This window comes from Phacochoerus africanus, chromosome 3 (genome assembly GCF_016906955.1).
Source record: "Phacochoerus africanus isolate WHEZ1 chromosome 3, ROS_Pafr_v1, whole genome shotgun sequence".
Lineage (NCBI taxonomy): Eukaryota > Metazoa > Chordata > Mammalia > Artiodactyla > Suidae > Phacochoerus > Phacochoerus africanus.
The window spans coordinates 11,413,941-11,435,493 of record NC_062546.1 but is presented as its reverse complement, the minus strand read 5'-3'; the positions used below and the strand labels follow the sequence as shown (position 1 = coordinate 11,435,493).

The 21,553-nt window shown below is 46.2% G+C and overlaps 1 long non-coding RNA gene across 2 annotated transcripts; it reads left to right on the top strand.

The window, feature by feature from the left end:
• The first annotated feature begins 77 nt into the window (after nt 1-77).
• On the top strand, nt 78-14,416 carry LOC125122491 (uncharacterized). Of its 2 annotated transcripts, XR_007133829.1 has the most exons (4): nt 78-535; nt 3,942-4,024; nt 14,093-14,204; nt 14,380-14,409. It is a non-coding gene; the product is annotated as an uncharacterized LOC125122491 (long non-coding RNA). The 2 variants fall into 2 exon arrangements; XR_007133828.1 differs by having other exon boundaries at nt 14,093-14,416.
• Nucleotides 14,417-21,553: the final 7,137 nt, after the last annotated feature.

Here is a 21,553-nt window from a genome sequence, read left to right as displayed (position 1 = left end):
CGCGCCGGGGCCACACCGGCCAATCAGCGGCTGCTGAGCCGCAGCCAACCGCGGCGAGCGGGGGGCAGGACCGCAGCTGGCGCAGCTGGGCACGGAAGCGAAGGGCGGCGGCGCTTCTCTCCCGGTCCCGCTCCGTCTCCGGGGACAACCGCACCGGAACGCGGGCAGTGTGGACGCCCACCTCGGGCTCGGTTTACCCGCCGGTGGAGAGGGCCGAGGTCTTGCGCCAGCGGACCTAGAAGCGGGCGTCTCTTCAGCACGCGCAGTCCAGCGTCTACTCTGTGCCAGGGGCCCGTGTGGAGAGTGCCTGGTCGGGGCCGGGGAGCCAGCGCTTCCTGGGCACTTTAAACAGTGCTCCCTGGCTGGGGTCGGTTTACCCCGGGCCGGCTTCTGGGCCCTGCGGCGCGAGGACCGAGCGTACCCCTACGGTGCGCGGCGCGCCGGGGGACGAGAGACGTCGAGCCTGACTCACCCCTGGGGACTCCTGTTCTCCTGAGGGAGAGGACAGGAAACTGCTGAGAGTCACTAAGATTTGGTGAGCGCTTAAGCCCTGTTAGGCCAAGGGCTGGACAACAGCATGTTCTTACAATAACGAATTGTGTTGCCTCCTCAGAGGCCCCTCCTGACCGCGCCACTCTGAGTTGCTCCCTCCTCTCCGCCAGTCACTGTGACATCATCCCTTTTGTCTTCTCAGTGCTTGTCGTAGGCGGTGAAGAGTTCGCGTCCTCCCCACCAGAAAGCAAGCTCCCGAAGGCCGGGACTTGGGTGGTTCACAGCTGAACCTCCGTGTCTGGCTCAGCATAGGGCTCCTGTTGGAAGCTCAGTAAATGCTGAATGCGTTAAGGCTCAGCCAAATGACTTTACTGCCTCAGCAGGTAAATGACACGTCCAGCTGGCTACAAAGTACAGAATAGTTGTTCACATAAATTCCATATGGTGCCACCAAATGGGAGGCCACGGAAGGACCCAAGAGGTGCTCAGGGGGAGCAGGGACCGGACATAAGACCCCTTCTAGAATGTATTTTGGAGCTCCATCCTTGTTCTGGTTTTCTGAGGGTTTAAGCCCTGGATTTCTCAGCTGCTAGGAAAAGCCAGTCACCTCAGGTGTGATTCCTGGGTGTTCTTGTGCCGGGTGGCTGCTGTCTCCAGCCAGGCCTGTGCTCCTTCCCTGCTTCCTTCTATACTTCCTCCCAGGAAAGAAAAGTATGCTTCTGTAGCAGAGACAGGTTGCAGCCCAAATCCTGATGAATTCTGGCAAAAGTGGGTGGCTTTGTATTATTAGCATACACCATTCGATTTTTCAAATCCAGGAGTTTAACCTGTTTTGCCTTGATGGGGGCTGGATCTCAGATTTCAAGGAGACAGCTTCCCAAGCTCTCTGCACTTGTCCCAGACCTCCCAGCAGGTTGGGATGGCTGGTTACTGCTGATGTCTATCAATCTCCTAGTGCAGCACAAGATGGGTGAAGGACAAACAGACTGCTAAGGTCATTCATTCATTCACTCAACACGTATTTATTAAGCACCCACCTGGCCTGGGCTATTCTAGGGAAATAGCAAGGAACATGACAGTCTCCTGGGAGGCGGGGGTGAAGGTCAGAGAAGACCTGTTCAAGAAGTGACATTTGAGCTAAGACCTAAAAGAGATGGAACGAGCTATGGCAATATCTGGGGGCAAACTGTTCCAAGCTAAAGAGTTCCCAGTGTGGCTCAGTGGTAACAGTCCTGACTAGTATCCATGAGGATGCGGGTACGATTCCTGGCCTTGCCTAGTGGGTTAAGGATCCTGTGTTGCTGTGGCTGAGGTGTAGGCTGGCAGCTGTTGCTCCAACTGGACCCCTAGACTGGGAACTTCCATATGCTGTGGGTGTGGCCCTAAAAAGCAAAAAAATAAATATGGGAGTTCCCATCGTGGCTCAGTGGTTAATGAATCCGACTAGGAACCATGGGGTTTCACGTTTGATCCCTGGCCTCGCTCAGTGGGTTAAGGATCCAGAGTTCCCACGAGCTGTGGTGTGGGTCCCAGACTCGGCTCAGATCCCGAGTTGCTATGGCTGTGGTGTAGGCCGGCAGCTATAGCTCCGATTAGACCCCTAGCCTGGGAACCTCCATATGCCTTGGGAGCGGCCTAGAAAAGGCAAAAAGACAAAATAAATAAATAAATAAAAAATAAATAAATAAAAATTGTTCCAAGCCAAGAGAACAGCAAGTGTAAAGGTTCTGAATCAGGAACATGCTTGCCATGCCCAGGAACAGCAAGGAGGCCAGGGAGATAGGAACCAGGTGAGCGATGGGAAGATGGGGGGAGGGGAGGTCAGAGAGGGTCAGATAGGGTAGAATCTTGAAAGGATTTAGTGGGTCTTTGGTTTTTACTTAAAATGAGCTGGGACATCTCTAAGGTTTTTTATTTTTTAATTTTAAATATTTGTTAATTTTTTAAACTTTTACAATTTATTTTTTAATTTTTTATTTATTTATTTTTTTGTCTTTTTTGCCATTTCTTGGGCCGTTCCTGCGGCATATGGAGGTTCGCAGGCTAGGGGTCCAATCGGAGCTGTTGCCGCCGGCCTACACCACAGCCACAGCAACTCAGAATCCGAGCTGTGTCTGCAACCTACATCACAGATCATGGCAATGCCGGATCCTTAACCCACTGAGGAAGGCCAGGGATCCCGCAACCTCATGGTTCCTAGTCGGATTCATTAACCACTGAGCCACAACGGGAACTCCATAAACTTTTACAAATTTTTAATTAATTTTTAAAAAAATTAATTTTTTTTGGCTGTGCCTATGACATACAGAAGTTCCTGGACCAAGGACTGAACCTGGGCCACAGCAGTGACAATGCCAGATCTTTAACCTACTAGCCACCAGGGAACTTCCCTCTAAGGTTTTGAATAGAGAAATTACATGACCTGATTTGTATTTAAGAGAATGATTTTATTTTTTAATATGTAGGACATTCATACACTTTGAAAGTAAAAAATATATATATACATATATAATATAATGGAATCATACAGTATGTGGTCTTTTTTGGTCTGTTTTCTTATATTTTGCATAGTGTTTTCAAAGTTTGTCCCATGTTGTAGGACTTCATTCCTTTTTTGGTCATCACCATTCCATTGGATGGATAATCCTCATTTTTGTTTACACATTCAATTGATGAACACTTGAGTTGTTTCCACCTCTGGTTGTTAATAAACAATGCTGCTGTGAACACATTCATGTACAAATTTTTGTGTGGAGATTTATTTTCATTTCTCTTGGGTTTATGCTGGGTCAAATGGTAACTTTGTTTAACTTTCTGAGGAATTGCCAAATTGTTTTCCATGACAGTTGCACCATTTTACACCCCCACCAGCAATGTATGAGTGTTCCAGTTACTGTATGTCCTTGTCAGCATTTGTTATTTTCTGGGTTGTTGTTGTTTTGTTTGTTTGCTTTTTGTCTTTTTAGGGCCGTACTTGTGGCATATGGAGGTTCCCAGGCTAGGGGTTGAATTGGAGCTGTAGCCACCAGCCTAAGCCACAGCCACAGCAAAGTGGGATCTGAGCTGCATCTGCGACCTACACCATAGCTCACGGCAATGCCAGATCCTTAACCCACTGAGCGAGGCCAGGGATTGAACCTGCATCCTCATGGATGCTGGTCAGATTCGTTTCCACTGAGCCACCATGGGAACTCCTATTTTCTGCTTTTGGTTGTAAGCATCTCACTGTAGTTTTGTTTTACATTTCCCTAATGACTAAAGATGCTGAGCTGAGCATCTTTCATGTCCTTTTTGTCCATTTGCACATATTTTTGGAGAAATAGGTATTCGAATCCTTTGCCCATTTAACAGTTGGGTTGTCTTTTTATTGTTGAATTGTAAAAGTTCTTGGCCCTAAAAAGAAAAAAAAAAAAGAATCATACAGTGACCTTGACTTTACATTTTTATAGGATCCTCAGTCTGTGTGTGGGAAGTGCACTCAGATACCATGCAGAGGCAGGAGTCCAGAGAGGATGTGGCTGCAATAGTCCAGGTAGGAGGGGATGGAGGGTCAGACCAGGGTGACCTCGGAAGTGGGAGAAGTGGTGGATTCTGGATGCATTTTGAAGGTGGAGTGTCTAAGACTTTCTGGTTGATGGAATGTGGGGTGAAGGAAAGAGAAATCGAGGACAACTCCCAGGTTTCTGGCCTGAACCACTGGAAGAATGGAGATGTCATAGACTGAGCTGGGGAAGAACAAGGTGGGAGGAGGCTTAGGGAGGGGCAGACCAGGGGTTCTGTTTTGGGCATGCTTCGTGTGAGGTGCATGTTGATGTCTCAAGTAGAGATGTTGAGTGGCATAAAGCAGTTTTTCTGCCCTAGAGAATGATGCATAATTTTGGTCATTGAGGTAGAACAAAGTCAGAAAGGAGGGAAGATGTGGAATTACACACCTAAAATTGGGGAAGGCCAAGGGCAGTGAAGGACAGTGGAAGGATCCTGGCGTTTGAAGCTTGGAGTCTCACAGCTGTGTTTCTGAGCCTGTGTGGGTCCATTTTCCTTCTGTGCAATGGAAAGAATAACATTTCATAGGCCGGTTGTACGGGTCACAGTGAGCACCGTGAAAGGCAGGAACCCCTGCAGAAATACCTGTTAATGCTTGACCCTGAAGTGATGGGGTGAGAGCCACACCCTCACCTGACAGTCAAGGCCCTGCTGACTCTTCAGCCTTGTCTTCTGTCACCTCCCACTGTCATCCTGCTGCCAGGCCTTTGCCCTCACTGTACCTGCTTTCTGGTTCACATGCTCCCCAGAGAGGAAGTGGCTGTCCCCTTCTTCAGATCTCTGTTCTCCAGCTCCTCCTAGCTGTGAGACTCAGGCTGCCAAGCTGCCCCTCAAGGTGTCACAGTGTTGGGAGATGGAGCCCCCCCATGACTTGCCTCAAGTCACATTGATCTGGATTGCCCCATTAATTTACTCACCAAATCTTTACTGAGACCTGCCGTGGGCCGGATGCCATGTAAAATGCTGGCCACATAGCAGTGGTTCCTGCCCTCCCAGTGCAAGTAAAAAGATAATCTAGGGACAGGAGATGTGGGGAAAAGAGATGGGTGCAGGATGATAAGGGAGTATGCTTTGTTAGATGGAGGAAAACGGAGGGAGTGTTCAGCCCGGGGTTGAGAGCAGTAATATGTGGTCCGCAATGGAAATCAGCATCTACTGAGCACTTCCTGCATGCTGGGTCATGTGATAACGTCATTGAATCTTCACACCATCCCCCAAACAGTTACTTATAACAGTGCCAATGCATTTCTCCTTACAACTCTGTGGATTGGCTGGTGGTTCTGCTCTTTGTTTCACCTGTCTTACTCTTGCAGCTTCATTCAGCTTCCTGCTGTGCTGCAAGGTCCACAGTGGCCTCATTCTTACATCCAGCAGTGGGTACTTGTTGTTGGCTGGGGCGTCTCAGTTCTGATTGTGGCCTCTCATCTTCCAGGAGGCTATCTGGCTTTTTCACATGGTGTCATCAGGGCACCATCCAAGATTCCTCGGGTCAGATGTCTTATAAGTTACTCCATTGCATCTTATTCATCCAAACAAGTGAAAAACCAGCCTGGAGACTCCTTGTTCCTCATTGGCTCTCTTGCACCACACACCAATTCCTGGACAAGTCACTAGTGGGAAGATAAGTTTCCCCTTGGACTCATCAGGCTTTCCAAGGATCTGGGGATGGGGTCACTTTTCTGAGGCAACTGGGCTGCCTAGGGGAGGGGTGGACATTTGAACAAAACTGGGGCCTGGTGGGTCCATAACTAATCATTGTTAATGTTGGGTGAAACTTCTTTCTCGGCACTTCACAGATGCCAATAAATGCAAAGAGAACTCGTTCTGGGAGATCCTTGGGACTGTGACCTGAATGAGGTCCAGATTCTGGGCACAATCATGGATCTTTTTCCTGGGAGTAGGCGGGAGTAATAGATTAAAACCATGTTTCAAAAACTAGAATAAAGCATAGATGATTTTTAAAAACTCTTTTAAGGAGTTCCTGTCATGGTTCAGCAGTTAATGAACCCGACTAGGATCCATGAGGATGCGGGTTCCATCCCTGGCCTCACTCAGTGGGTTAAGGATCTGGCATTGCTGTGAGCTGTAGTCTAGGTTGCAGACTTGGCTCGGATCCCTCATTGCTGTGTTTGTGGTGTAGGCCAGCAGGCTGTAGCTCCGGTTAGACCCCCTAGCCTGGGGACCTCCATATGCTGTGAGTGTGGCACTAAAAAGAAAAAAAAAGAAAAAAGAAAAAAAAAAAAAGAAAAAAAACCCACCGCTTTTAAAATAATAATTTCTAAAAAATAATTTCAAATTTACAGAAAATTTGCCAAAATGTTGCAATAAACCTCCATATATCTCCTTTACTCAGATTCCCACAATTATCAACAATTTGCTACACTTGATTTATCATTCTTTCTCTGTGCATGTGTAATTGTTCTGAACCATTTGAGAGTCAGTTACACAGGAAAGACACATTGTCCTTTCAGTCTTAACTACTTTGATGTGCATCACTGAATAACGTGTACATTCACTTCTATGACCACTGTATAGTTGTCAAAATCAGGAAATTTAATGCTGATACAATGTTATAATATCATTCTTATTGTCCATATTCAAATTCCACTAATTATCCTAATAATGACCTGAAATGTTTGTTCATAAACTAGTAACTAGCAAGGTCATAGACCCTTTCCAAAGAGAAGAAAATCAGTAACATACACAAATCTGCATAAAGAATCTGTGCTTAGAAACCCTACTGGCAGGCTCTGTACTTTGAGAGCAGTGCTTCTCAACTGGGGATGCTTTTTACCCTCAGAGGACATTTGGCAATGTCTGCAGGTATTTGTGGTTGTCGCAACTGGGGGTGATGGTATGCTCCTGGCATCTTGTGGTGGGTAGAGGCCAGGAAAGCTGCCAAACAGCCTCCCAGACATAGAACAGCCCCCACACCAGAGAATTCTCTGGCCCAGAATGTCAGTGGTGCTGAGGTTGTGATCTGTCAGTAACTTGGGGAGAGTCGTCTCCCTCCGTTGCAGTTGGAGCACCCCACAGATCTGTAATTCACCCCAGCAATTCCTTCTTCCCAGCCTCCCTGGAAATCCCTGCTCCTGTAGGTATGGGAAGGCCCGGCCAAGTCTGTTTATGGTGACTCCAAACTGGAACCAACCCCCATGCCCCATTAGGAGGAGACTGATAAAATAAAACAGTGTAGTCACACTGTGCTTGCAACTCTTCCCTTTGGCTCTGTTTGCTCCTCTGGAAAATGGGGTTGGGGAAATGGGCTTGGAAGGATGCCAGGAATCCTGGGCCCAGCTGCTGCTTTATGACTTATGGGTATAACTGCTCTGACTCATGCATGATTGATGCATTGGGATTATTCATAGACATGTCTCTGGGCTTTTATTGACAGCAGGCCACCCTGGAATGTCTCTCCACTGGAATCGAGGGCAGGGCCTCTGCTAAGTCACCTCTGGCCTCTGGAAGTCTGGCTTAGGGTCTGGCTGATTTTAAAAGCAGCTGCCATTTCTTTTGTTTTCTGTCTTTCTTTTAAAACATTTATCTTTTTATTTGATGGTTTAGATCTGTGCTGTCTAGTATAGTACAAGTGACTACTGAGAACTTGAAACGTGGCTAGTCTGAATTGAGATGTGCTATCAGCATAAAATACACATTGGAGTCTGATGCAACTGCTGTTTCCTTAGTGCCATCTGTACATCAGGTTCAGTCCTAAGTCTATATCGTGTCTCTCATAAAATTACCGCACGGGATGATCATGCTTACTCTCTTGTCTCCATATTATTAATGAGGAAACTGAGGCTCAGAAAGGTGATGAAATACAGCTGGGAAAGACAAAATTGGGATTCAAACCCAAGACAGTCAAATTATGAAGTTTACGCTATTTCTAGTCTGCTGCACCTTCTTCTGCACATGGTGGGTGCTCAGAAAATATATGAGTGACAGAGAATGGATAATATATTCATTGGTAATAGAGTCCCAAGTTTTAGAGGAAAACATGATGGCTGCCCAGCTATGTTATCCAATGACTACTGTTCCCAGCCTCTCTGGCAGTATTATAGGACATACGCCTAATTCCAGCCAGTAAGGTGAGAGTGGAAGCGGCACAAAACATTCTTGTTTGTGTCCTAAAGAGGGTGACTTCTACTTCTTTTTCTCTACTTCCTACTGGTAGTATTGTAGGTGCAATGGCAGTGCTCAAGCAGCCATATTGGGCCATGAGATGAAAACTACTGGTTGAAGATGGGAGTGCTCTAAGATAGAAAGAGTCTGAGTCCCTGATACCGCAAAGCCATCATCCAACTCTGGACTGTTTTCATTCAGATTGAAGTGAAAATGGAAATGTAAACTAATTTTTTTTGTCTAGGAGACATTTTTTTTCAGGACTGCACCTGTGGCATATGGAGATTCCCTGACTAGGGGTCAGATTGGAGCTGCAGCTACTGGCCTACACCACAGTCACATCAATGTGGGATCCAAGCCATGTCTGTGACTTATTCCACAGCTCATGGCAGTGCTGGATCCTTAACCTCCTGAGCGAGGCCAGGGTTCAAACTTGCATCCTCATGGATAATAGTTGGGTTTGTAACCTATTGAGCCACAACAGGAACTCCAGGACATGTGTTATTTGAGCCATTCTTACAGCATTGAGCCTGTATCTCACCAGTGCATTTGTTAAATGAACAAACGGATGATTGAGTGATGGAAGGAGTAGTCAGATCGAGGCCCAGAGACATAAAAATGCATAAACATAGCACTTGAACCTAGGTGGAAATATCTTCCAAGTGCATTGGAAAAGTTCATGGCCAGTGGAGCCAGTTTCAAATCTGGCTCTTGTACTAGCTAGCTGTATGCCCCTGGATAACCCACATGCCCTCTGTGGGCCCCACACTCCTGAGTTGTACACCAGGCTTAGCAAGTTCATGGAATCCGTGCAATTTAAAGATGTTCAGGAGTTCCCATCGTGGCGCAGTGGTTAACGAATCTGACTAGAAACCATGAGGTTGCAGGTTTGATCCCTGGCCTTGCTCAGTGGGTTAAGGATCTGGCATTGCCGTGAGCTGTGGTGTAGGCCGCAGATGTGGCTCCGATCCTACATTGCTGTGGCTCTGGCGTAGGCTGGTGGCTACAGCTCTGATTAGACCCCTAGCCTGGGAACCTTCATATGCTGTGGGAGCGGCCCTAGAAAAGGCAAAAAAAGACCAAAAAAAAAAATGTTCATTGCTCTCTGCAATTCCATTTCTAGGAATCCATCCCCAGAGAAATTATCACCCAATAGGCCATGAACACAGGTGCAGGGATGTAGCTGCAGACTGGTTTTTGTAGCAAAAACTTGAAAATATCCTTAAAGGTGATTAAATAAACTGTGGAAGGTTCATGCTCTAGAGTGCTTAACAGCTAATTGTGGTCGTGAGGAATTCTGTGATGACACCTGCTGGCACAAAGTGATACTGCAGCCCAGTTCAGGGAGGAATTGGGAATTTGCAGAATAAGAGGTTCAGGGTAGCTGTTAAGCCACACAGCAAAGAGAGACTTAGAAGGCCAAGGCAAGGAGGCTGGCCTGAGTGTGAAAGTTGAGAACAGAGATTTGGGTTCAAATTCCATCTTCACTACTTACTGGCTGGGTGATCTTTGGACTTAGTTTCCGAGCCTTAGTTTCTTCTTCAATAGAATGAGGATCCTGGGGCCCTCACCTTACAGATGTCTGGTGAGACTTGAGAAGAGCATTCACTCCTTTGATTATTTATTGAATTAACATTAAGCACCTATGATGCATCTTATCTAGGCGCTGAGGGTACACCAAGACCTGGGTCCTGCCCTCAGGGAGTCTAGTAGGGGGAATACTATAAAACACACACATGCACATGTGCGCGTGCGTGCATAGGAGACTTTCAGGCATTGATAACACTGTAAGGGAAAATAAAGCAGGAGATGGATCTGTGTGGGTAGAGGCATTATTACAAATAAGGTGCTTGGTGGGGGTTTGAGCAGTAGATTGAGGGAGAGGCATCTCGTGTATATAGAAGACATTACAAAGTGCCAGTGGAGGAGTTCCTATCATGGCTCACTCAGTGGTTAACAAAACTGACTACTATCCATGAGGACTTGGGTTCCATCCCCGACCTTGCTCAGTGAGTTAAGGATCCAGCATTGCTGTGAGCTGTGGTGTAGGTTGCAGACGTGGCTCAGATCCTGAGTTGCTGTAGCTGGGGTGTATACCATCAGCTGTAGCTTTGACTTGACCCCTAGCCTGGGAACCTCCATATGCTGTGGGTTGGCCCTCAAAAGACAAACAGAAACAAAAACACAAAGTGCCAGTGGAAGAGCTGGTCCGTAATAAATGCTCAACATGTGTTGGATCAGTGTTGGATGACACAAGAGAAAGAAATTAAAGGGAAGACCAGAATCCATTTCCCAGGGGCTAGGCAGTCACAGAGAGTGAGGGAAGAGTCCTGGGGGCCTGGTAGGTGAGGCAGCTTGGACCTGAGCTGACTCAGCTCTAGGTGGCCGTGGGCTGATCACTGTCTGGGCCTCCATGTCCTCATTTAGAAAGCAGGGCTGGTAATACCCACCTCGTGAGACTGGGGGTTGTCGTGGGCTGAATTGCTCCCCTCCCAGTTCATATGTTGAAGTCTTGGCCCTAAATGTGACTGTTTTGGAGATAAGGTCTTAGATGATCAGGTTAAAACACAGTCATTAGGCTGGGTCCTAATCCAGTATGACCAGTGACCTTATAAGACAAATGCACAGAGAAAAGAGGATATGAGGACACTGGGAGAGGATGGCCATCTGTGTGCCAAGGAGAGAGGACTTAGAAGAAGACAACCCTCTGGACACCTTGATCTTGGACTTCCAGCCTCCAAGCCACCCAGTCTGTGGTGCTTGGCAGCCCTAGAAAGTTTATGGCAGGCCTAGAAATCTAACGTGGGGATGTATGGATACAGAGAGGCACACAGGAGCCCCTAATAGAAGCTGATTTCCTTGGCTCAGAGCCAGATGGAGCCTCTCAGCCATACCTGGGTCCTGACTTTTGAATCCACAGCGTCTGTGTAGACCCAGAGTCAGCCTTGGGATTGCTGTGGTTACTCTGTAGCTTGGCCCATGGTGTGCCCGGGATCTGCCCTACTTTGAGAACTCAGCTCACTTAATTTCTGCTCCCCCCTCTGGTCCATTACTCAGTCAGTCCACAAACTTGGCATGTATTACCGTGGCCCTTCTGTGATGTATGGCTTGGTTGTATTAGCAAGGGCCCAGTTTAGGAAATGGAGGCCACTCTAGGCATTTAAAACAGAAGATGGAGGAGTTCCCGTCGTGGCTCAGTGGTTAATGAATCCGACTAGGAACCATGAGGTTGCGGGTTCAATCCCTGGTCTTGTTCAGTGGGTTAAGGATCCGGCGTTGCTGTGAGCTGTGGTGTAGGTTGCAGATGCAGCTCGGATCCTGCGTTGCTGTGGCTGTGGTGTAGGCTGGTGGCTACAGCTCCGACTGGACCCCTAGCCTGGGAACCTCCATATGCCACGGGAGCAGCTCTAGAAAAGACAACAAAACAAAACAACAACAACAAAAAAACAGAAGATGAAATACAGGGAATTGCTTATACAGATGATAGAAGAGCCTAGAAGCCAAAACGGCAGGATGAGGCACCCAGGATGAGCTACAGCTGGAGGCCAGAGGGACAGAAGGAGGATGTAGTATCACTGGATCCAAGAAGCCAGGGTTGGAACCATGGTGGGGACTGCCTGGTGGGAAATGGGACCAGGAAGGAAGGGCCTGTTGGGGAGGGACTGGTCCTCTTTGCCCTCAGATCCCTATTCAGCCCTTCCCCTGTTCTGCTCTGAGTTACAGAGGGGCTGGTCTGTGGAGGCTGCATGTCCCAGGCTCCAGGTCAGCTGACTTCCCATTGGCACATGGGGGCTCCTGGTGGGAGATTGGAGGATTGAGGAAGGGAGGAGCCAGAGTATTTTTCCCTTTCTCCTTATACCTTGGGCTGCATCTCCATCAACAACTGAGACTCTCCATGGTTGCAGATCCTGCAGGACAGTCCACTGTGTTTCCAGCTTTGCTGAGTCCACAGGCCCCAGGCTGCTGTAATGTGACCTCCTCCCTTGATCCCTCCAGCCTAGAGGTGGCAATGGCTTTGTGATGCTGTGGATTCTGAATTTCTTTACAATTTCTTGGTAGCTTCTGGACTCCTCATCATCTTTCTAACTAATTCCCTGTTGGAAAGTCTCTCTATTTTAAATGCTCAGTGGTTTCCTTTCATAATATGAGTGGTTTTCCTTCCTGATACGAAAACTGACTAGCAAGTGGCCAGCCCAGCAGGCCTTTCCAGCCTTTTCCCCCTTCTTACAGATAAGAATCTGGCAAACTACAGATGGGAGAGGCAGCTGGATGCTGGGGATCAAGGGGCAGCCTGAGAATCAGACAGGCCTTGTTTTGTCCTAATTCTGTCACTTGCCAGCTCGGTAAACTTCATCAAGTCACTTTTTGTCTGAGGCCTCAGTTTCTCACCTGTCATATGAGCATAATGGTTGTACCCATTGACACAGGACTGTTTTGAGGATTTGATGAGATATGGCCTGGGAAGAACTTAGCCACAACCTGCAAGAAAGAATAGTAAAGAGGAGAATTCCCCATCAGCAGTTAAAAGACATAGGCCATTATAACAGAAACAGTGGGGGTGCTGATGCAGGGAGAAACAGACCGATGGGGCAGAGTGGTGACTGCAGAGCATCTGGATGCATGAGGACCAAAGACGCAATAAAGACAGCCCCACGACCCAGTGGAGGAGAGACCATTCAGATGATGGTGTTGGGAATGTAGCCGTAAATAAAACTAAATCTTTAACTCACACTGAAAACAAAGATTCTAGCTGGACTTAGCATGGAGTGCAAAATACAAAATTAATAGAAGTTGTATACGCACAGAATAGAATACTATTCAGCAGTAAAAAGGAATGAAAATTTGTCCTATGCTACAATGTGGGTGGACCTTGAAAACAAGACGCTAAGGGGAAAAAGCCAGTCACAAAAGAAAAAATATCGTATGATTTCACTTATACCTAGAGTAGTCAAATTCATAGAGACAGAAAGCAGATTAAAGATTTCCAGCGGGGAGTTCCCATCGTGGTGCAGTGGAAACGAATCCGACTAGGAACCAGTGGTTGCAGTTTTGATCCCTGGCCTCGCTCAGTGAGTTAAGGATCTGGCATTGCTGTGGCTGTGGCTGTGGCTGTGGCTGGCAGTTGCAGCTCCTATTTGAACCCTAGCCCAGGAACTTCTATATGCTGTGGGTGTGGCCATTAAAAAAAAAAAGAAAAAAAAAAAGCCTTGTGCTTTCTCCTTGCTCTCTCCCTTGGATCATTTTCTCTGAGGAGGACAACCTCCACCTGGATGTTCAAGCAGCCCTATGAAGAGGCCCGCATGCTGGGGAGCTGAGGCTGCCCAAAGCAGCCATAGAAGGGAGTCATCTTGGAAGTAGATCCCTTAGCACTGAGCTGTCTGCTGCGATACCCGCTACACGTGCAGTGTGGCTGGTCCAAGTTGGGAGGCACTCTGTTAAACACACACTGAATTTCAAAGATAATGTGAAAAAAACCACGGAGGTCAAATATCTCATTAATAATTTTTTATATTGAGAACATGTTGAAATGAGAAGATTTTAGATATATATATTTTTTCTGTTTATGGATGTGCCTGTGGCATATGGAAGCTCCCAGGCTAGGGGTCCAGTTGGAGTTGCAACTGCAGCCCTACGCCATAGCCACAGCAACTTGGGATCCGACCTGCATCTGAGACCTATGCTGCAGCCCAGAGCAACACTGGATCCTTAACCCACTGAGCGAGGCCAGGGATCAAACCTACATCCACATGGATGCTAGTTGGGTTCTTAACCTGCTGAGCCATAATGGGAACTTCTGATATATTGGGTTTGATAAAATATGTTACTAAAATTAATTCCAGTTGCATCCTTTCTACTTTATAAACTGTGACTACTATAAAATTAAACATTAAACATGGGGTTCTCATTATGGCTTACATTCTACTCTTTCTGCTAGACAGCCCAGCTGATTGAAGCTCCAGCCAACATCTTGACTGAAAACTTCTGAGAGGCTCTACGGCAGAAACTGTCAATCAAGCTACTAATGATTTCCTGCCTCACAAAAATCAGTGAGAAAATGAATTATTATTGTTTTAAGCTGCTAATTTGTGGAGTTATTACATAACAATAGATCGATTGGGTCAAGCATCATAATGGATGCTAAAATTAGTGAAATAGTGAAAAATTTGTGAAAGTTGCAGGAGTAATAGGATATTTAAATGGTTTAAAAATATTTCCCCTCAGGATAGTTATTCCAAGACATGGAAACAACCCAAATGTGCATCGACAGACGATTGGATTAGGAAGATGTGGTCTATATACACAATGGAATACTACTCAGCCATAAAAAAGAATGACATAATGCCATTTGCAGCAACATGGATGGGACTAGAGACTCTCACACTGAGTGAAAGAAGTCAGAAAGAGAAAGACAAATACCATATGATATCACTTATATCTGGAATCTAATATACAGCACAAATGAACCTTTCCACAGAAAAGAAAATCATGGACTTGGAGAATAGACTTGTGGTTGCCCTGGGGGAGAGGGAGGGCGTGGGAGGGATTGGGAGCTTGGGGTTAACGGATGCAAACTATTGCTCTTGGAATGGATTTACAGTGAGATCCTGCTGGGTAGCAGGATCTATTGCTCTTGGAATGGATTTACAATGAGATCCTGCTGGGTAGCATTGAGAACTATATCTAGATACTTACGTCGCAACACGATAATGGGAGGAAAAATTATGTATACATGTATGTGTAATTTGGTCCCCATGCTGTACATTGGAAAAAAAATAAAATAAAAAAATGACACAAATGATCTATTTACAAAACAAAACAAAAAAATAGTTATTCATTACAAGGAGAAAACGCAGTAACCTGACAGTGGTGAAACCCAGCAGCCATCACTCCAACTGATTTATATTAACATCACCAGTAATAGGACATGTGGCTCTCAGGTGCCACCTGGTGGGAAACACAGGACACACTACCACTTGGGTGGTTCCTGCATAGCCTGAGTCCAACCATGAGGAAACTTCAGACAGACAGACCCACAGGAGGGACATGCTACAAAATAACTGACCTTTTCAAAAGCGTCAAAGTCAAGCTTAAATTTTTAGGGAAGACAGACCAAGGAACTGTTCCCAATAAAGAAGACCAAAGAGATAGGGCAGTGAAATGCAGAGTAAGTTGCAGGCGCCAGTGCGCCTCACCCCAAAACACTTCAGCATGCACACCAGGAGCTAGAGTTCAATATTTGTTTCTCTGTCAAAGTGACATTCAGTGAAAGTATTCAGTCAAAGGTTCTGGGGGACAGTGCTGGTCTAGAGCATCTCCTGCAGAGCTGCCCCATTCTTTTTTTAGCATCTGCAGAGTATTTCTTGGAAACAACAGTCACTGATGTTCCATCACGAGATTTTGCCATGGCATGTCCATGTGTCTTTGTGCAGGTGTGTCTCTGTAGTATAAATGCCAAGTCTTTCTCGGCTCAATGGCGTTTCCCATTTATAACCTATGGCCAAAGCACAACTTGAGGTTTGACGCACCTTGCAAGGTCACTAAAAGTGTGTAAACATGTTGTTTTCCCAAACCTTCATCAACCCCTTGTGGAACTAACAATTTTTTTTTTAAGCTAATGGTGAAAGTTTTCAAGACAATCAGAACTCTACCGGGAGACTGCTCTGTCACACCCTTCTTTCATCTCACAACACCACTGGGCATCTCTCCATGTTGACATGTGAAAATCTACCTTGTCCTTTAAAAAAGTTGTGGTGGAGTTCCCATCATGGCTCAGTGGTTAACGGACCTGACTAGCATCCATAAGGACTCGGGTTCAATCCCTGGCCTTGATCAGTGGGTTAAGGATCCCCAGTGTTGCTATGAGCTTCGGTGAAGGTCGCAGACTTGGCTTGGATCCTGTGTTGCTGTGGCTCTGGCGTACGCCGGTGGCTACAGCTCTGATTGGACCCCTAGCCTGGGAACCTCCACATGCCACGGGTGTGGCCCTAAAAAGACCAAAAAAAAAAAAAAGTTGTGGTAAAATTCACATAGCATAAATGTTACCATCTTTTAAAAAATTGAGGTATAGTTAGAGTTCCCTAGTGGCTCAGCAGGTTAAGGATCCAGCTTTATCACTGCTGTGGCTCAGGTTGTTACTGTGGTGCAGGCTCAGTCCCTGGCCTGGGAACTTCCACATGCCATTGGCATGGCCAAAAATAAATAAATAAATAAATAAATGGAAGTATAGTTGATTTACTATATTGTGCTAGTTTCAGGTGTACAACAATGTGATTCAGTAATATTATGAGATATTGAATAATAATATGAGATACTGAATATAGTTCCCTGTGCTATACAGTCAATCCTTGTTGCTTATCTATTTTGTGTAGAGTAGTGTATGTCTCTTAATCCCATACATCTAATTCATCCCTCCCTGCCTTTCCCATTTGGTAACCATACGTTTGTTTTCTATCTGTGAGTCTGTTTCAGTTTTGTATATATATTTCTGTTTTTTTTTTTTAGATTCCACATATAAGTGATATTATATAGTATATCTTCATCTGACTTACTTCTCTAAGTATAATATTCTCTAGGTACATCTCTGTTGCCACAAATGCCATTATTTCATTCCTTTTTCTGAGTAATGCTCCACTGTATATATTATACCACATCTTCTTAAGCCAGTCATCTGTCGATGGGCACTTAGGTTGTTTCCGTGTCTTGGCCATTGTAAATAGTGCTGCTAAGAATACTGGGATGTGTGTATATTTTTACTTTTTGGCCACATCCACAGCATGGGGTAGTTTCTGGGCCAGGGATCAAACCTGAGCCACAGCCATAATCCAAGACACACAGTTCCCTCTAGGGAACTCCCACATGTATCTTTTAAAATTAGAGCTTTCATCTTTTCTGTATATATACCCAGGAGTGGGATTGCTGGATCATATGCTTGCTCTATAAAATTTACCATCTTATAATTCCATAGTTTTGATAAATGTGCCATGCTTATGTAAGAGGCTAGTAATAAAGGAGGCTGTACAAAGAATTTATGGGAATGCTGTACTGTCTTTACAACTCCTCTATAAACCTAAAACTGTTACAAAGTAAAGAGTTAAAATTAATCAGCAGTAAACAAATGTTCAAAAAAATTTGCCATTTGGGAGTTCTTGCTGTGGCACAGTGGGTTAAGAATCCACCTGCAGTAGCTTGGGTTGCTGCGGAGGTGCGGGTTCAATCCTCAGCCTGGTGCAGTGGGCTAAAGAATCTGGCGTTGCCACAGCTGTGCCTCAGATTCAGTCCCTGGCCTGAGAACTTCCATATGCTGCAGGTGTGGTCATAAAAAAAAATTACCGTCTTAACTACAGTTCAGTGACATTAAATGTACTCACAGTTGTGCAACCATCACCACCATCCATCTCCAGGATGTTTTCATCTCCCCAAACCGAAACTCTGAACCCACTTAACAACTCCCCATCCCCTTCTCCCCAGCCTCTGGCAACCACCATTCTACTTTCTGTCTCTGTGAGTTTGACTGCTCTAGGTGCCTCATATAAGTAGAATAGATGATATTTGTCCTTTTGTTCCTGGCATATTTCGCTTAGCATAATGTCCTCAAGATTCATCCATGTTGTAGCACCTGGTAGAATTTCCCTCCTTTTAAAGGCTGAACAATATTCCCTTGTATGTAGAGACCACATTTTGTTTGTCCATTCATATATCAGTGGACCCTTGGGTTGCTTCCACCTTTTGGCTATTGTGAATAACTGCTTCTGTGAACATGGGTATACAAATAAATCTGCAAAAAGTTGCTTTTGGTTTTGGTGGGGTATATGCTTAGGCGTGGAATTGCTGGATCATGTGGTAATTCTGTTTTTAGTTTTTTGAGGACTCACCTTACTGTTTCCCACAGTGGCTGTACCATTTTACAGTCCCACAAACATTGCACAAGGGTTATAATTTCTCTGTATCTTCACTCAAAACATTTGTTATTTTCTTTTTTTTTTTTTTGGACAGTAGCCATCCTGTTGGGTGTGAGGTTGTCTCTTATTGTGGTTTTGATTTGCATTTCCCTAATCATTAGTGATTTTGAATATCTTTTCATGTGGTTATTGGCCATTCATATCTTTGGAGAAATATCTATTTCAAGCCTTTGCTCTTTTTTTTTTTTTTTTTGTCTTTTTGCCTTTTCTAGGGCCGCTCCTGTGGCATATGGAGGTTGCCAGGCTAGGGGTCCAATCCGAGCTGCAGCCACCGGCCTACATCAGAGCCACAGCAACGTAGGATCGGAGCCACGTCTGCAACCTACACCACAGCTCACGGCAATGCCGGATCCTTAACCCACTGAGCAAGGCCAGGGATCGAACCCGAAACCTCATGGTTCCTAGTTGGATTCGTTAACCACTGTGCCACAACGGGGACTCCTTTGTCCATTTTTAATTGGGTTGTTTTTCTGTTGTTGAGTCGTAGGCGTTCTTCATATTTTCTGGATATTAACCACTTATCAGAAATGTGACTTGCCAGTATTTTCTCCTATCTTGTAGGCTGCCTTTCTGGTCTGCTGGTTTTATCTTTTGCTCCCCAGAAGTTTTTAATTTTGATGTGTCAAATATATCTACTTCTTTCCTGTTGGTTGCTAGTGCTTTTGGTGTCATATACCTTGTTCCTTTAAATGGCTCTAGAGTGTCCATTGTGTGGTTTTTCCGTAACTGGATCTATCAGCAAATCCTGAAGCTTCTACTTTTAAAATAGATTCAGACTCTACTTATCAACACCTCCGTGGCCTGGTGGAATCTACCGTCATCAATGACTCTAGTTACTTCCGCCCTGGGCTCCCTGCTTCTGCCATTGCCAAGTCCGTCCCTTGGAGGCAGCCAGAGGGATTCCATTAGAACTTAAGTCAGACCCTGTCACTCCTCTGCTCAGAATTCTTCATGGCTCCCACTAACCCAGAGTAAAAACCAAAGTCTTTACAGTGGGTCACAAAACCTTGTATGATATGGCCCCTCTATTTCTATGAGATAATTTCCTGCTACTTCCCCTGTATTCTGGCCATAGCAAATGCGTGGGCCAGGCATGCTCCTACCTTGGGGCCTTTGCACTTACTGTTCATCCCGCTGCTATCTGCATGGCACACTCCCTCAGTGCATTCATGATTTTGGTCACTTGTCACTTCAGTGAGCCCTATCCTGGCAGCACGATGGGAATGGTGGCATTTTGGGAGCGCTGGGACGCAGGTTCAATCCCTGGCCCAGGAACTCCATGTGCCACAGGGCAGTCAAAAAAAAAAAAAAAAAATGAGGTCTCTCCTGACCGCTCTAACCTAAAGTTAAAATAAAATCCCCACACTCCCCATCACCTTTCTTTACAGCATTTTTTCCACGGTGCTTATCAGAATAAACACAGTGCATGCTTTACTCATTTATCTTGTTTATTGTTTGTCTTCCCAAAAAGGAATATCAACTTCTTAAGAGCAGGAATTTCTTCTGTTTTGTTCATAGATATGTCTCTAGGGCATGAACCACAGCAGGTGCTAAAAACTACGTGATTAATGGCTAAACGAAAGTACCTTTTGTCTATTTACTGGGCATTTTTCTTTCTTCCAGTGGCATCTTGCTCTTACCCTTTGAGCATCTAATTATATCCACAGTGCTGACCTCTGTATACTAAAAGCAAAATATCTAGTAGGTCCTCAATCAAAGAGCTTCATTTAAACCTCTCCTGCCTTCCCAGAGCTGGCCACCTGGTGGCAGCATATGCTCAAGCAAGTTTCACTAGCTAGGCACCCCTCCATCCCCCCACCACCTCGCCCCCACCACTCCCAGCCTCTCCCTGACTCCGAAATTCCGGATCCTAGGACACTGGACCTGACAGGCCTCAGGGATCTGACCTAGGCACCATTTGGCAGATGGGGAAAGTGAGGCCTCAAAGAGGAGGCATGGCGGGAAAAATCTAGGACATGTGAATCAGGGGAATCTGTTTTTTTCTTTTTTGCTTTTTAGGGCCGCACTTGCGGCATATGGAATTTCCCAGACTAGGGGTCAAATTGGAGCTGTAGCTGCTGGCCTACACCACAGCCACATGGGATCAGAGCCCTTATCTATGACCTACACCACAGCTCACAGCAACCTGGGATCCTTAACCTACTGAGTGAGGCCAGAGATCGAACCTACATCCTCATGGATACCAGTCAGGTTTGCGCCTGCTGAGCACAATGGGAACACCTGGAATCTGGTATTTTTTTGTCTCTTCTACCAGTTCACTGTGATCCTGGGGTTAAGTCCTAACCCCCTCTGGACCTGTTTCCCAACTGCCTGCTTTGCGAGGTTTTCATGACTTGGGTGGTCAGACCCTTTTGGGGGTTCTGGAGAGATAATTCACTCCCATGTGTTGAGGCAGGCCAGTGTTTGTGGGGGAACAGTAAGCCCAAAGGCCCAAGAAAGAAGGGATATTATCACCTTCATTTAAGAGATCACCAAAGGGCCAGGTGGGTACAGAGCAGAAACAAAAGTCTAACCCTGCAATCCCCTAACTCCAAGTCCACTAGAGACAGTCTTCTGGACCCTCTCTGATGGTTCTCCCTTCAGCCTTATTTTTCCACCTGCTGGCTGATTTCAAAGCCCCCCTGCAAACACTTTTACCCCACTCTGTCAAAGAAGCAACAATGGGAATCCCTTTGGGCAAATTGCCTTGGTTTTTTCCTCCTGGGAATGGGGCTAAGGAAAAGCTGCAGAGACTGGGAGAAGGAATTCTGGAAGCAGTTTGGGTGCAGAGGGTGGCGCATATCTGGGTTAGAAAGTGCCTGTTCCTCCACAGTCCTTGCCTGGCTCCTGCCCACCACTCGTAGCCATGTGAGCCCAGCCCACGGCTTCTGGTTTTGAAAGAGAAGCTGGAATTTTGAATTTTGATGTGGAGTATCTTGATTTAAAAATATTGGCAATAAATGCATTAAAAAACCCACCAGACAAACACAAAATCTGAAGCAAAACACCATGGGGTCAAGCTGAACACGAGTCTGGGCTGGATTTGGCTGTTGGCTGCCAGTTTGAGACCCTCCCTGGACTCCTCCCCAGGTTCCTACAAACACCTAGTCCAGACGGTAACTGGGAGAGGTCGTTTTAGGTGGTGTCAGGTGGATCCTGGCTTCTGGGCCCTTGCTGCCTGCAGGGCCACTGGGGCATGCGCCAGGCCTCTGGGCCATAGTGGTTCAGCTCACATCATCCCCCTCCTTGGGGGAAGGCTGAGCATTAACGGTGGGGCAGCAGGCAGGGCCAGTTGAGCAATGAGCCTTGTGAAAACAAGGGCTTACGTCACCCATGCACGCAGCCTCTCTGCAGGACACCTGGGGTGGCACTGGGGTGGCAACTGCCACTAATTTCACCGTCAGGCCAGGGCAGGGTGGGAAGCAAAAGGTTTGGTA